An 11,786-nucleotide genomic window follows, 5' to 3' on the forward strand; every position below is an offset into this window, starting at 1 on the left:
ATTAGCTTCTAATTACTTGGCTAATGACCGCTGATCTGTTATACGGTTCACTTAACTTTCGTTTTCGTTTATCGTTTGAGGGATCATACCCGGGATCTTATTACTTGGGTTCCCTTAACCTTTCTCAATACATTATATTCCTTTTATGATCCTCTCTTACAATCCTTGAATTTAAATCCTTTTTATCCTGTTACCTTATACTCAATTCTTTCGATATCTGGTGAATTTTCGGGAAAAAATCAAAGTTTTCGAATTTAGATTCTGACGATCTTTACATACACTTATATACCACATAGAGTACTAATAATATCCCAGAAGATCAATAAAAGAACCCCTACATAGTGTGGCATAAAAATTTTTCTTAATCAGCATAATCAACAAAACATTATTCATAAGGGTTTCAAAAATTCCAAAAATTGGGGTTATTACACGGAGTCTTTCTCATGTTGCAATCTCCATAAGAAACTCCTGGGCCAGCTTTCTCCACAAAGTCTGATAGCATGGTTTTATTTCAAGTCATATGTCCTGAACATCCACTGTCCAGAACTATGATGTTTTCCTGTTGCCCTGCAATCACAAAGACCACTATTGGTTAGTTTTAAGGACCCAGACTTGCTTGGATCCTTTGGCCTTTTTAAGTTTGTTAGCATTTGCAGCGGATTTAATTTCAGAGTTTATGCTAACATGCTGTTTATCAGACTTTATATCAGACTTTGCATCAGAATTTACACTAGAAGGAATTACACTAACTTTCTTCAAATAAGGTTTTATTTGATAATGATCATAGTACAAACTATGATATTCCTTACAAGTATAATGGAATGCCATAAACTACCACAATTAAAACAAGGATTTTGTGGTTTAAACCTAACAGACTGACTCTTAACTCCTGATTTAGGAGGTAAAGAGTTTATATCTTTAATTTTCCTGCAAAAAGAAGCAAGATGGTTAGAGTTTCCACAGTTGTAACATTTCTTTCTGGGAGCATTAGGAACAGGCATATAATTATTGCTTTTATTCACACCTTCCTTTCCATTCCTATTTTTCCTAGCTTCCTTTACCTTGTTCACATTTCTAATCTGTTTTAGCTTATGCTTAAGCTGCTTCTTTGTCATTAAGCCTATGTTTACTTCAGCTGGTTTATCCTGTTTTAATTTGTCAGAAGTTGACTTTTCTTTTACTTCTGTCTTAGAATCTTTCATCTTTTCAAAATAAATATAACAGTTTTTGCTACAAATTTAACAGGATTTACCTTTGGCTTAACAGTCTGTTTAACATAAATTGGCTCAATTTGCACAGTTCCTTTCTCACTTTTATCACCATAACCTAAGTCCTCTTTCCAGTTTCCACTACTTAGTATATTCTGAGTTGTTCTGCAGAGTTAGTTCAAGTTCTGATGATCTCTTTTTCCTTTTCTAAATCAGTTTTTAGAGATTCATTCAATTTTAACACTTCATCTCTAACATACAAAGCCTCATCTCTTTCTTTCTTAGTTTGATGAAGAAAAACTAACTCCTTTTCTAAATAGTCATTTCTGGTTTTAAGAGCAAGAATTTTAGATGTTAATCTTTTACATGTTAAAGTCTGATCTCTAAAACTAATGAACATGGTTTTAAGGCATAATCTCAACTCAGTAATATCATCAGTATGAAAAGCAAAGGTTGTTTGAGGTACCTTCAATTCAGCAGTGTTAGTACTGCTATCAGCATTTGCCATCAAGGCATAGTTCACCTCATCTTCAGAATTTGAAGTGTCTCTCCAACTTTTCTTCTTTGTGACAAGCGCATTGCCTTTATCACTTTTTCCTTTCTTGTAGTTAGGAGATATGTGGCCTCTTTCACCACAATTGTAGCATTTGACATTTGAGTTGTCTCCTCTGTCAGAATTTCCTCCTTTGCCTTCAGACTTTCTGAACCCTTTCTTATTAGAACTACCACTTTTCCTGGAAAACTTCTTGCCCTTTTTGAATTTCTTGTAGGCTATCTTTGTGATAGCCTTCACCACAAGAGCACACAGTTGCATAATCTCTGCATCAATATCAACTTCAGATAAACCTTAAGTTTCTGAATCATTATCATCAGAATATGATGACTCTGAATCAGACTATATGATAAGAGCCTTTCCTTTGCCCTTGTTTGAGACAATAACTTTAGGAGACTCCTCCTCAGCTTTAAGAGTAACTGTCCTTGACTTTCTTCCATGCCTCTGGATCCTTTGATCCATCTCAAGTTCATAAGTCTTGAGCATACCATAAATTTCATCAAGAGTAGTTTCAATAAGGTCATAGTTGTCTCTTATGGTAGTAGACTTCATATCCCAATTTTCAGGAAGAGCTAAAAGGAATTTTAGATTTGAATCTTCAAGATCATATTCCTTGTCCACCAGTGACAGATCATTCAAGAGTTTCACAAACCTGTCATATAAATCAGTTAATGACTCATCAGCTTTTGAGTCAAACTGCTCATACTCTTGAGTGAGTATAGTCCTCCTGTTCTTTTTAATTGCATCAGTTCCCTGGCATCTTGTCTCCAAAGCATCCCATATCTCCTTTGCAGTCTTGCATCCAATTACCCTATTTGATATGACATTATCAATTGCACTATGCAGCAAATGCATTACCTCTGCATCCTTGGCAATAGATGAGATATCTTCAGGTGTGTATTCACCTCTCTCCTTTGGTATGGTCTTTGCTGGTTGATCAACAACTGCAACAGAGTGCTTGGTGGGCTTAATGGTCCTTTATTAATTCTGTCAAGGTACTTTGGATCTGTAGCTTCCAGAAACATAGCCATCTTCACTTTCCATAGAGGATACTCAGATGCTCTCAGTATGTGAACCCTAATAGTCTCATATCGACTGTGGGTTTGAGTGTTTTGAGTTTCTTGAGTTTTGGTGGGCTTAGTTGGAGTTTGTGTTTCTTCAGACATGATTGATTGTTTGGATCTTTACTGTATGTGTGTTAACAGAAAAGCTCTGATACCACTTGTTAGGACACACAACACTATAGAAGGGGGTTGAATATAGTGTTTATACAATCAAATCGATTTCAACACAAGTATGTAACAAAGATCAAGTATATTCAAATAAACTCTGTTACAATAGAACAGTTGTTCTCTCTCAGTGATGAACAATATCACTAAGAGCTGCTAGGTTACAATGTTTAATCTTCTCGATAATGATAACACATATAGTGTAAACCCTAAGTTGTGTTTATATAGTACACAGTTACAAGATATATTCTAATTGATATTGAATATAATTCTGTCTCCTAAAATATATCAATCATATATCTTCTACAAGTCTTCTAGTCCTCTAACTCTTCATGCATATCTTCTTTTGTTTTAGTCCAGATCTTCTCCTGTAAATCAGCCGCATTCCTTATCTGAAGTCTTCCCGCACTTAAGTCCTGATATATATCTTTTGACTTCAGTAAGTTCTGATTTACAGTAAGTCCTGATAAGTCCTGTTGTTAAGTTCTGAAAACTAAACACAAATTAGATTAGACATGACATCTCAAATTTATCTAACATAATCTATTTAATAAATAAAAATTATAATTCTGTTTAAACTTTGTAAAGAAAAATATCGCGTATCATAGTTTAAAAATTGGTATTGAAGTTGTAAAATTTACCAAAAAAGACCCCATATCATTAATTCATATGGTAAGGTGGCAAGATTATTAACTATTTTCTGTTTTTTTTAAATCCTTTTTTTATGTTCAGAGTTTTTGTTCAATTCGTTCAATTAGCATTATAACCCGTACAAGATAAGTGTCGTTTTCTAGAGTTTTTTTTGTTATCATGTAATTATAAAATTCTTGGTTGTAATTTAATTTTAAATAATGTATAGCGTCTAACGTATATCAAATAAGTGTTAATTGTTTAACATTTTATATAATTTTCATATAAGGCACTAGCAACGCAAATAACATTTCTAATATAACTCAATAAATGTATTATATATTTTTTTATTTGTGCCGTGTAATTTGTATTTACTGAATGAATACAAACATGGTAGTAATTGTACGTTAAAAATAAAAAGATAAAAAATAATCTATATAATGCAGTTAGTATGTTCACAAAAAGCAAATTAAAATTTAATATATATATATATATATATATTGAATACAAATTTGAGAATTTCTTTTGATTTTTGGTTAAATAAATTATGAGCAATGAGTTATTTTATTACTGAAGTCTCTATTGAATTACAATCAACTTACTCAATTTAAAAAGATTAAAATACATAATTGAATTCGTAAAGACTTGCAGTCGTAAATACATAACTTAAGTAACATTTATACTACTATTAATATAAGATAATTTAATCGGAAAATATTAGTTTTTGAAATTCGACGTATTGGTTGATGTTATATCTTTGTTGATGTAATAATTCATTAACTAAAGTTAGACCGGTGTCTTTAATTTTTAATCGATTGAACAAATTCCTAAATTTATAAGATGTTGGATATTCGTCAATATCATAATTTATCAATTAAAATTGGCCTAATTCACCTAATTTTAACACACTGAAAAATCTCCAATTCAATTGATTATTTTCACTTTTACCACACAAAAGATTTTTGTTATTCTTTCCTAGTGTATCAATAAATCTGATACAACATTAACAATGAATATACACAAACTGTAGAGTTTAAGTCATATGTGTATGTACATAAGTAAATTATCATATATTATATTTAGCAAAAACAAATTATGATATATTATATTTTTGAGTAAATTACGCGGGTCTCATTTATTTAAATGCTAAATATCTTATTAATGCATGTGTTTATCAATATTAACATCTAGTAAGCCAATTGATTACTCAAATAACATGAATTTATAATTATTCAAAAGTTATAACTATCTAATAAATAAATTATAGTTATTTATATATGGTAATCACAGTAGTCCAGGGAAACAATCGATATATAATTTTTACTGAATTGAGTATTAATCATAGTTGTGACATAAAACTATATTTTATACATTATAAATACTTATTATTAATTTTTACATTTATTCTCAATAATTCGAAGAAAAATTTGTAATAATATCGTTCTTCAAAATATTTTCGTTTATGATTGCAATCATTCTTCTTACAATATTTGATAACATTGTATATTATATTTTTTAAATTAAAAAAAATTTCAATTGATAAAATTTTAATAAATATTATTTGAACTTGCTAATCCTTTCAAATTATTGAACAATATAATTTATTATTTAAATAGCGTAAAATAGATTGAATCATGTTATAGTATATTATAGAGATTTAACATTTATTCAAATAATTCTAATTATTAAAATAATTCCTAATATTTTGACGATGTTTTCTAGTAATTAATTCTTTAAGTAATATTGCTTGTCTAAAATAACTATTTTAGAAATCTCGTTCAATTTTTGAAAATGAAAAATGAAAAATAAATCGATTTAGTATATCGTCGTAGTTTAAACAAAACTTGTGGCAGTTCATGCCAAATTTCGAATGTAAAAAACTGAGAAATTACGACTGTTTTGTGTTATATAAATTGAGTATTATGTGTTTTATGATATTTTAAATTCTGATTGATCATAAAATGTTATATGTTATGTGCTATATATACTCAGTGTTGTTCAGGATATTTTTGGTTATTTTATTACGTGTTAAATCGTTTATACTGAATATTATGTTATCGAGAATCAGTTTTAATATCCTTTATCGCGTGTAAGGCGTTTGGCCTTATTTCGTGTCATACGATACTTATCATATTCATTTTCAGAACATCTGATTAATTTTAAAAATATTTCATTTCGTGAAAAATGATTTTACCGGGCCTCTATCGGGATGACAAAGCCCACAAAAATCATATTTTTAATTTTATAAAATTGTTGGACTGTTAAATATTCGATAGTTTTGTATTTTTAGATTATTCGTAACTTTTGGAGAATTTTGACATAATTTTTGCATTTACTGGATTAAAAATTATTTCCCGTTAATTATTAAATTTGGGCTAATTATTTTTATTATATAATTAGGCCCTAAATAATTTTGAAAATATTTTTTTGTAATTATATAGAATTTAATTATTATTATTTTTATTTATTATTATTATTATTATTATTATTATTTATTATTATTATTATTATATAAAAAATCAGAAAAATATATAAAATTTCAGAAAATCCTTTCAAATTAGGGTTAGGGTTTGAATTGTGTTCTTGGAATCAAGTCATGATTTTGGATTGATCCAGAAAGCAAAGTATGTGATGTCTTTAGTCAAATTGATCCTCTCGAGGAAAGCTATCCAATTTTATCATAAAAAAGTATCTCAGATTGGTAATTCTTTAATTCAATTTTTAGGGTTCTTGATGAAATTTGAGGATTTTCAATTTATGAATTGTTTGTTTGTTTTGATGTTATATAAAGATTCTTGAGGTAGTTTAGAGCTTATTCATATATAAATCTTAGTGTTTTGATTATAAAGATGGTTGTGTTCGAACAAGCAGTTTTATCAAAAGTTTTAAGTCGATTTTCTAGTTTATATAACCTTTATTTTGAGATACATATTCTCGATGTTGGTTAACGTTTGGTGGTAATCGACTTTCTACTGGAAAATTCGTCGGTGTTCTTCGATTTTGATCGGAGAACATAATTCGGTGATTGTTTACAAGTGTTGTTGATGTAGTTGAATCCCCGACTTGATTCCAAGTGAGTGCAGCTGAACAACCAAGTCGAGGGGTGTGTTTTTAGCAGGATACAGGGCTGCCGTAAGTCCGGTTGGACCGCCGGAATCTGGGTTTGTTTTCAGAAACCGGCCAGTATTCAACCCGGACCCGGTTGTGTTCTTAAGACCCGAATTCTTTTTTATCCGACCTGACTTTGATCTGATTTTACCCAATTCCCATTCTGAAAAACTGTTTGTGGAGTCTTTATTTTAAAAATAATTTAAAAATTCATTTCTAATTTCTAAAAATTGATTTTAAATTCAAAATTAATTTAATTAATTATTTTAAATAATTAACTGAATCATTTTTATTCCAAAAAATTATTTTTATTATTATTTTCAAAAATTCAAAATTTGATTTAATTATTTATAATTTATTTGAATTATTTATTTATTGATTTAATAAATTGATTAATTAATTTAATCAATTAATTTTATCTATAAATAGCTAAATAAAATGTAATTATTTATAATTAAGCCGAATAATGATTTAAAAATCATTTTTAGTTGTTATAAATTATATAAAGGTATTGAAAATTTAATTAATATTATTATTAACTGAATAATTCCTATTTTATTCATAATAAATAGACCATTTGTCCGTTTAATACCAAACGAACGCGTCTAGACTCAGAAAAGTATTCTGCTTCTATTAAAAATACTTTCGAGACATAAAATATTTCGTTTCGAACGGTCGCTTGATTTTGTAAATGTTTCTGAGCCCGTAACTATCGAAAAGTCGTATTTGACTCGATTTCAATTTTAAACATATCGAGTCGAATATTTTGACAAAGTGAATCATATGTTACATGAATTATGTGATACGTGCTTTATGTGTTTATGTGTTATGTAAATTGTGAGTCCACATGTCTTTTGAACTTTATGTGATTAAATGTGATCCTTATCTATTATTATCGGGTGGATAGACGATAAGGATAAACGTATAGACTAGATTATTATATATTGTCGTTTAATTGAAATAGTATCTTTTATGATATATACACATAATTCAAGGCGTTCAAGGCCAGAATGAGATATTAAAAGTAAAGCCTGTTTGTATGTTGTAAATGAGACGAGTAGATACAGAGTTGAGGTGGACATAGAATGGTGATTGATAAGAAAGGATAAGATAGTCTGTTGATAAGTGGCATTTTATACCACTTAGAACATCTTAAAATGGCTTAAATTGGTGCCTTGAAATCAAGTATTTTGTGTATTTGATGCGTTTTTCTAGTGTTTATGCATTTTAGGGTATTAGTTACATTTCGGAGGAGTAATCATCAAGAATAAGCCTTGGCATGTGTTCACCATTAAGAGAGGAAAGAAAGGGGCAGATTACGGCGAAGAAATGGAGCAAACTCAGGAAAAATCCAGTAGGGTCCTGAGCGCCCGCTCAACTATGCTGAGCGGCCGCGCAGAAATCTGAGCGCCCGCTCAGCTATGCTGAGCGGCCGCGCAGGGTCGGGAAATTAAATAATTATTTTAAGACTTCTACTTCTGTTTGGCTTCCAACTTCTATGTAATCTGAGTTTTATGGGACTATTATATAAGTAGATTTGGAGACATTTTCACGGGAGAGGATCGTGGTATTAAGCAAGGAGCGAAGGAGATAAGGAAGAAGACCATTTTAGCACACAGCAACGAAGAGGAAGCATATTTTCTTGTGATTCTTATTTCGTTGTAACGTTGGATGCTAGTTTTCTTACTTTGAACCTATTTACTCTTGTGACGTACTCTGGTTTAATATAATTGGTTTAGTTATTATTTTCTTGTGTTTGTTTATCATGATTTCATATGAACCCATGATGACGATAAGAGCTATTATGGGCTAATCGTGATCATGGGGTCGCAACGGATTTACTATGGAATTCTTTAGTTAATTGTTTAATACTTTAGTGTGTGATGATTGTATGATATCTAGTATTGGTTGTGCGTATTCGTCTTATGTGCGTCGTGAACATATAAGATAGGGTGTTAATCTCTTGTGAAGCGACGGTGGATCTTGAGATTTAGAACTTACCATGCTAGCATAGGTTCATGTATGAGGTGCATGATTAATGGGTAACATGATGACGATAAGAGCTATTATGGGCTAATCATGATCATGGGGTCGCAACGGATTTACTATAGAATTCTTTAGTTAATTGTTTAATACTTTAGTGTGTGATGATTGTATGATATCTAGTATTGGTTGTGCGTATTCGTCTTATGTGCGTCACAGACATATAAGATAGGGTGTTAATCTCTTGTGAAGCGATGGTGGATCTTGAGATTTAGAACTTGCCATGCTAGCATAGGTTCATGTATGAGGTGCATGATTAGTGGGTAACTCTAACAGTTTTATTCGCCCTATGTAATCAAAAGGAATAATTTGTGCTTAAATTGTTGTGTTGTCAATTTCTGTAGACATATAGGAACTCAACATAATTGATGCCTATTCAACTTCTATCTTAATTGTGGATGCTTGGTAGAATGGTATTAGTACAATGAAAGTTGGCTTTTATCAGTTTCGTGTTATTCGATTAATATCATCACTGTCACATGCTAAAGGTAATAACAATAACTATTGAAGGAAGTAGTAATGAAGTTGTGATCTCATGAGTGTTTTAATATTGATTAATTGAAGTGTTAATTAAGTGATTAATTAAGTAATTAATTGTAGTTAATATTTAGTCAACAATTCTAAGTGTTAGTGTCTTAACATTGAGAAGTAATCATACATTGGTGCATGAGTTTAATTAAACAATAATTAGTCTGAGTCTCTGTGGGAACGAACTAGAAAGTATTCTATATTACTTGCGAACGCGTATACTTGCGTGAATATTAGCGCATGTTTCCGCCCTAACAAGTTTTTGGCGCCGCTGTCGGGGACTCGGCGTATTTGTTTAGTTTATGTACTTACCATCATTGGTCATTAGGACTCAGTGATTAGGACGTAGTTGTAACTTATTGTTTACGGTTGTGTTTCAGGAACTTTAGCGAGCATTTATGCAAACTTGTTCTCGTACTCGCAAGAGGACTTTAGATACAGCTGAGGAGACAGACGAAGTTCTTGATATTCCGGAGAAGATAGATTTTGAAGATTCGGATTCAGGAACTGAGCAGAAAGAACCAGTAATCATGGGTGATCGTATTATTCAGGCTGATCCAGCTCTTATGGACTTTTCTCGGCCAAAAATTGATGACATTCAGTCAAGCATTCTTCATCCGGCTATTCAAGCTAACACCTTTAAAATCAAGCCGGGCACTATTCAGATGGTGCAGAATTCTGTTTCTTTTGGAGGAGCTGCGACTGAAGACCCCAACATGCACATAAGGAATTTTGTCGAGATCTGCAGAACTTTCAAGTATAATGGCGTGACTGATGAGGCTATCAAGCTGAGGCTTTTCCCATTCTCACTGAGGGACAAAGCTAAGGACTGGTTACATTCTGAACCAGCTGGGTCCATCACTACTTGGCAAGATCTTGCGCAAAAGTTTCTGGTGAAGTTTTATCCGATGGCAAAGACTGCTGCTATGAGGAGTGCTCTTACTCAGTTTGCGCAGCAACCTACAGAATCTATGTGCGAAGCTTGGGAACGCTACAAGGAAATGTTGAGGAAGTGTCCACATCATGGAATGCCCGATTGGATGGTGATCACTGGTTTCTATAATAGTTTGGGGGCCCAATCTCGGCCCATGCTCGATGCAGCAGCTGGAGGCGCCTTATGGGCTAAAAGCTATACTGAGGCTTATAATCTTATCGAGACTATGGCTGCAAATGAGCATCAAAACCCAACTCAGAGGATGATGCCCGGGAAGGTAGCAGGTATTCTGGAAGTCGATGCAGCCACCGCTATTGCAGCGCAGCTCCAAGCGCTGTCAATGAAGGTTGATTCTCTAGCTACATATGGAGTTAATCAAATAGCTATGGTTTGTGAGCTTTGTGCAGGTTCTCATGCTACAAATCAGTGTTCTCTTGTCAACAAATCTGTTCAGTATGTGAATAATTATCAGCGACAACAGCAGCCTGTGCCAGCTACTTATCATCCTAACAACAGGATTCATCCAAATTTCAGCTGGGGTAATAATCAGAATGCTATTCAGTCACCATATCAGCAAGGTGTGAGTAAACAGTTTAATCCACCCGGATTCCAGCAACCACAGCAGTATGCTCAAAGGCAATCATACCCTCAACAGGGAAGTGCAGCTGCACCTACTAGTGCTGATTTTGATGAACTTAAGCTGTTATGTAAGAGTCAGGCGGTTGCTATCAAGACCTTGGAAAATCAAATCGGTCAAATAGCCAATGCAGTGCTCAATCGTCAACCTGGAACACTCCCTAGTGACACGGAAGTACCAGGAAGGAAGGAAGCTAAAGAGCAAGTCAAGGCTATTACCTTAAGGTCTGGGAAAGTTGCTGATGCTGAAAAGCCAAAAGAAGGAGAAGGTGAAATTAGAGATGAAGAAGCTAAGCAAAAGGAGAAAGCGGCGGAAGCAAGGAAGACTACTGTTGAACACACTCTGCCTGAGGGTAATACAGGGGAGAAACAGCTCTATCCCTCACCACCTTTTCCTAAGAGATTGCAGCAACAAAAGCTGGATAGACAGTTTGGTAAGTTTCTGGAGGTGTTCAAGAAACTTCACATCAATATACCTTTCGCTGAGGCTCTGGAGCAAATGCCTAGTTATGCGAAGTTTATGAAGAGTATTCTTCCAAGGAAGGTGAAACTGGATGACCTTGAGACCGTTGCTCTCACGGAAGAATGCAGCGCTGTTCTGCAGCAAAAGTTACCTCCAAAGCTTAAAGATCCAGGTAGCTTCACCATTCCTTGCACCATTGGCAAGTTGACTTTTGACAAGTGCCTTTGTGATTTGGGAGCAAGCATCAATCTGATGCCGTTGTCGATCTTTAAAAAGTTGGATTTGCCTAATCCAAAACCCACATACATGTCTCTACAATTGGCTGATCGTTCTATTACTTACCCAAGGGGCATAGTGGAGGATGTGCTAGTCAAGGTGGATAAGCTCTTCTTTCATGTAGATTTTGTTATTCTGGATTTTGAGGAAGATAAGAAGATTCCCATAATCTTGGGAA

At 32.9% G+C, this 11,786-nt stretch overlaps 1 non-coding gene across 1 annotated transcript; it reads right to left on the minus strand.

Moving 5' to 3' along the window:
* Positions 1–10,222: 10,222 nt before the first annotated feature.
* On the minus strand, positions 10,223–10,329 carry LOC141709671 (small nucleolar RNA R71). The gene has a single exon (XR_012570236.1). It is a non-coding gene; the product is annotated as a small nucleolar RNA R71 (small nucleolar RNA).
* Between the last annotated feature and the right edge of the window lie 1,457 nt (positions 10,330–11,786).

Source organism: Apium graveolens, chromosome 2 (genome assembly GCF_009905375.1).
Source record: "Apium graveolens cultivar Ventura chromosome 2, ASM990537v1, whole genome shotgun sequence".
Lineage (NCBI taxonomy): Eukaryota > Viridiplantae > Streptophyta > Magnoliopsida > Apiales > Apiaceae > Apium > Apium graveolens.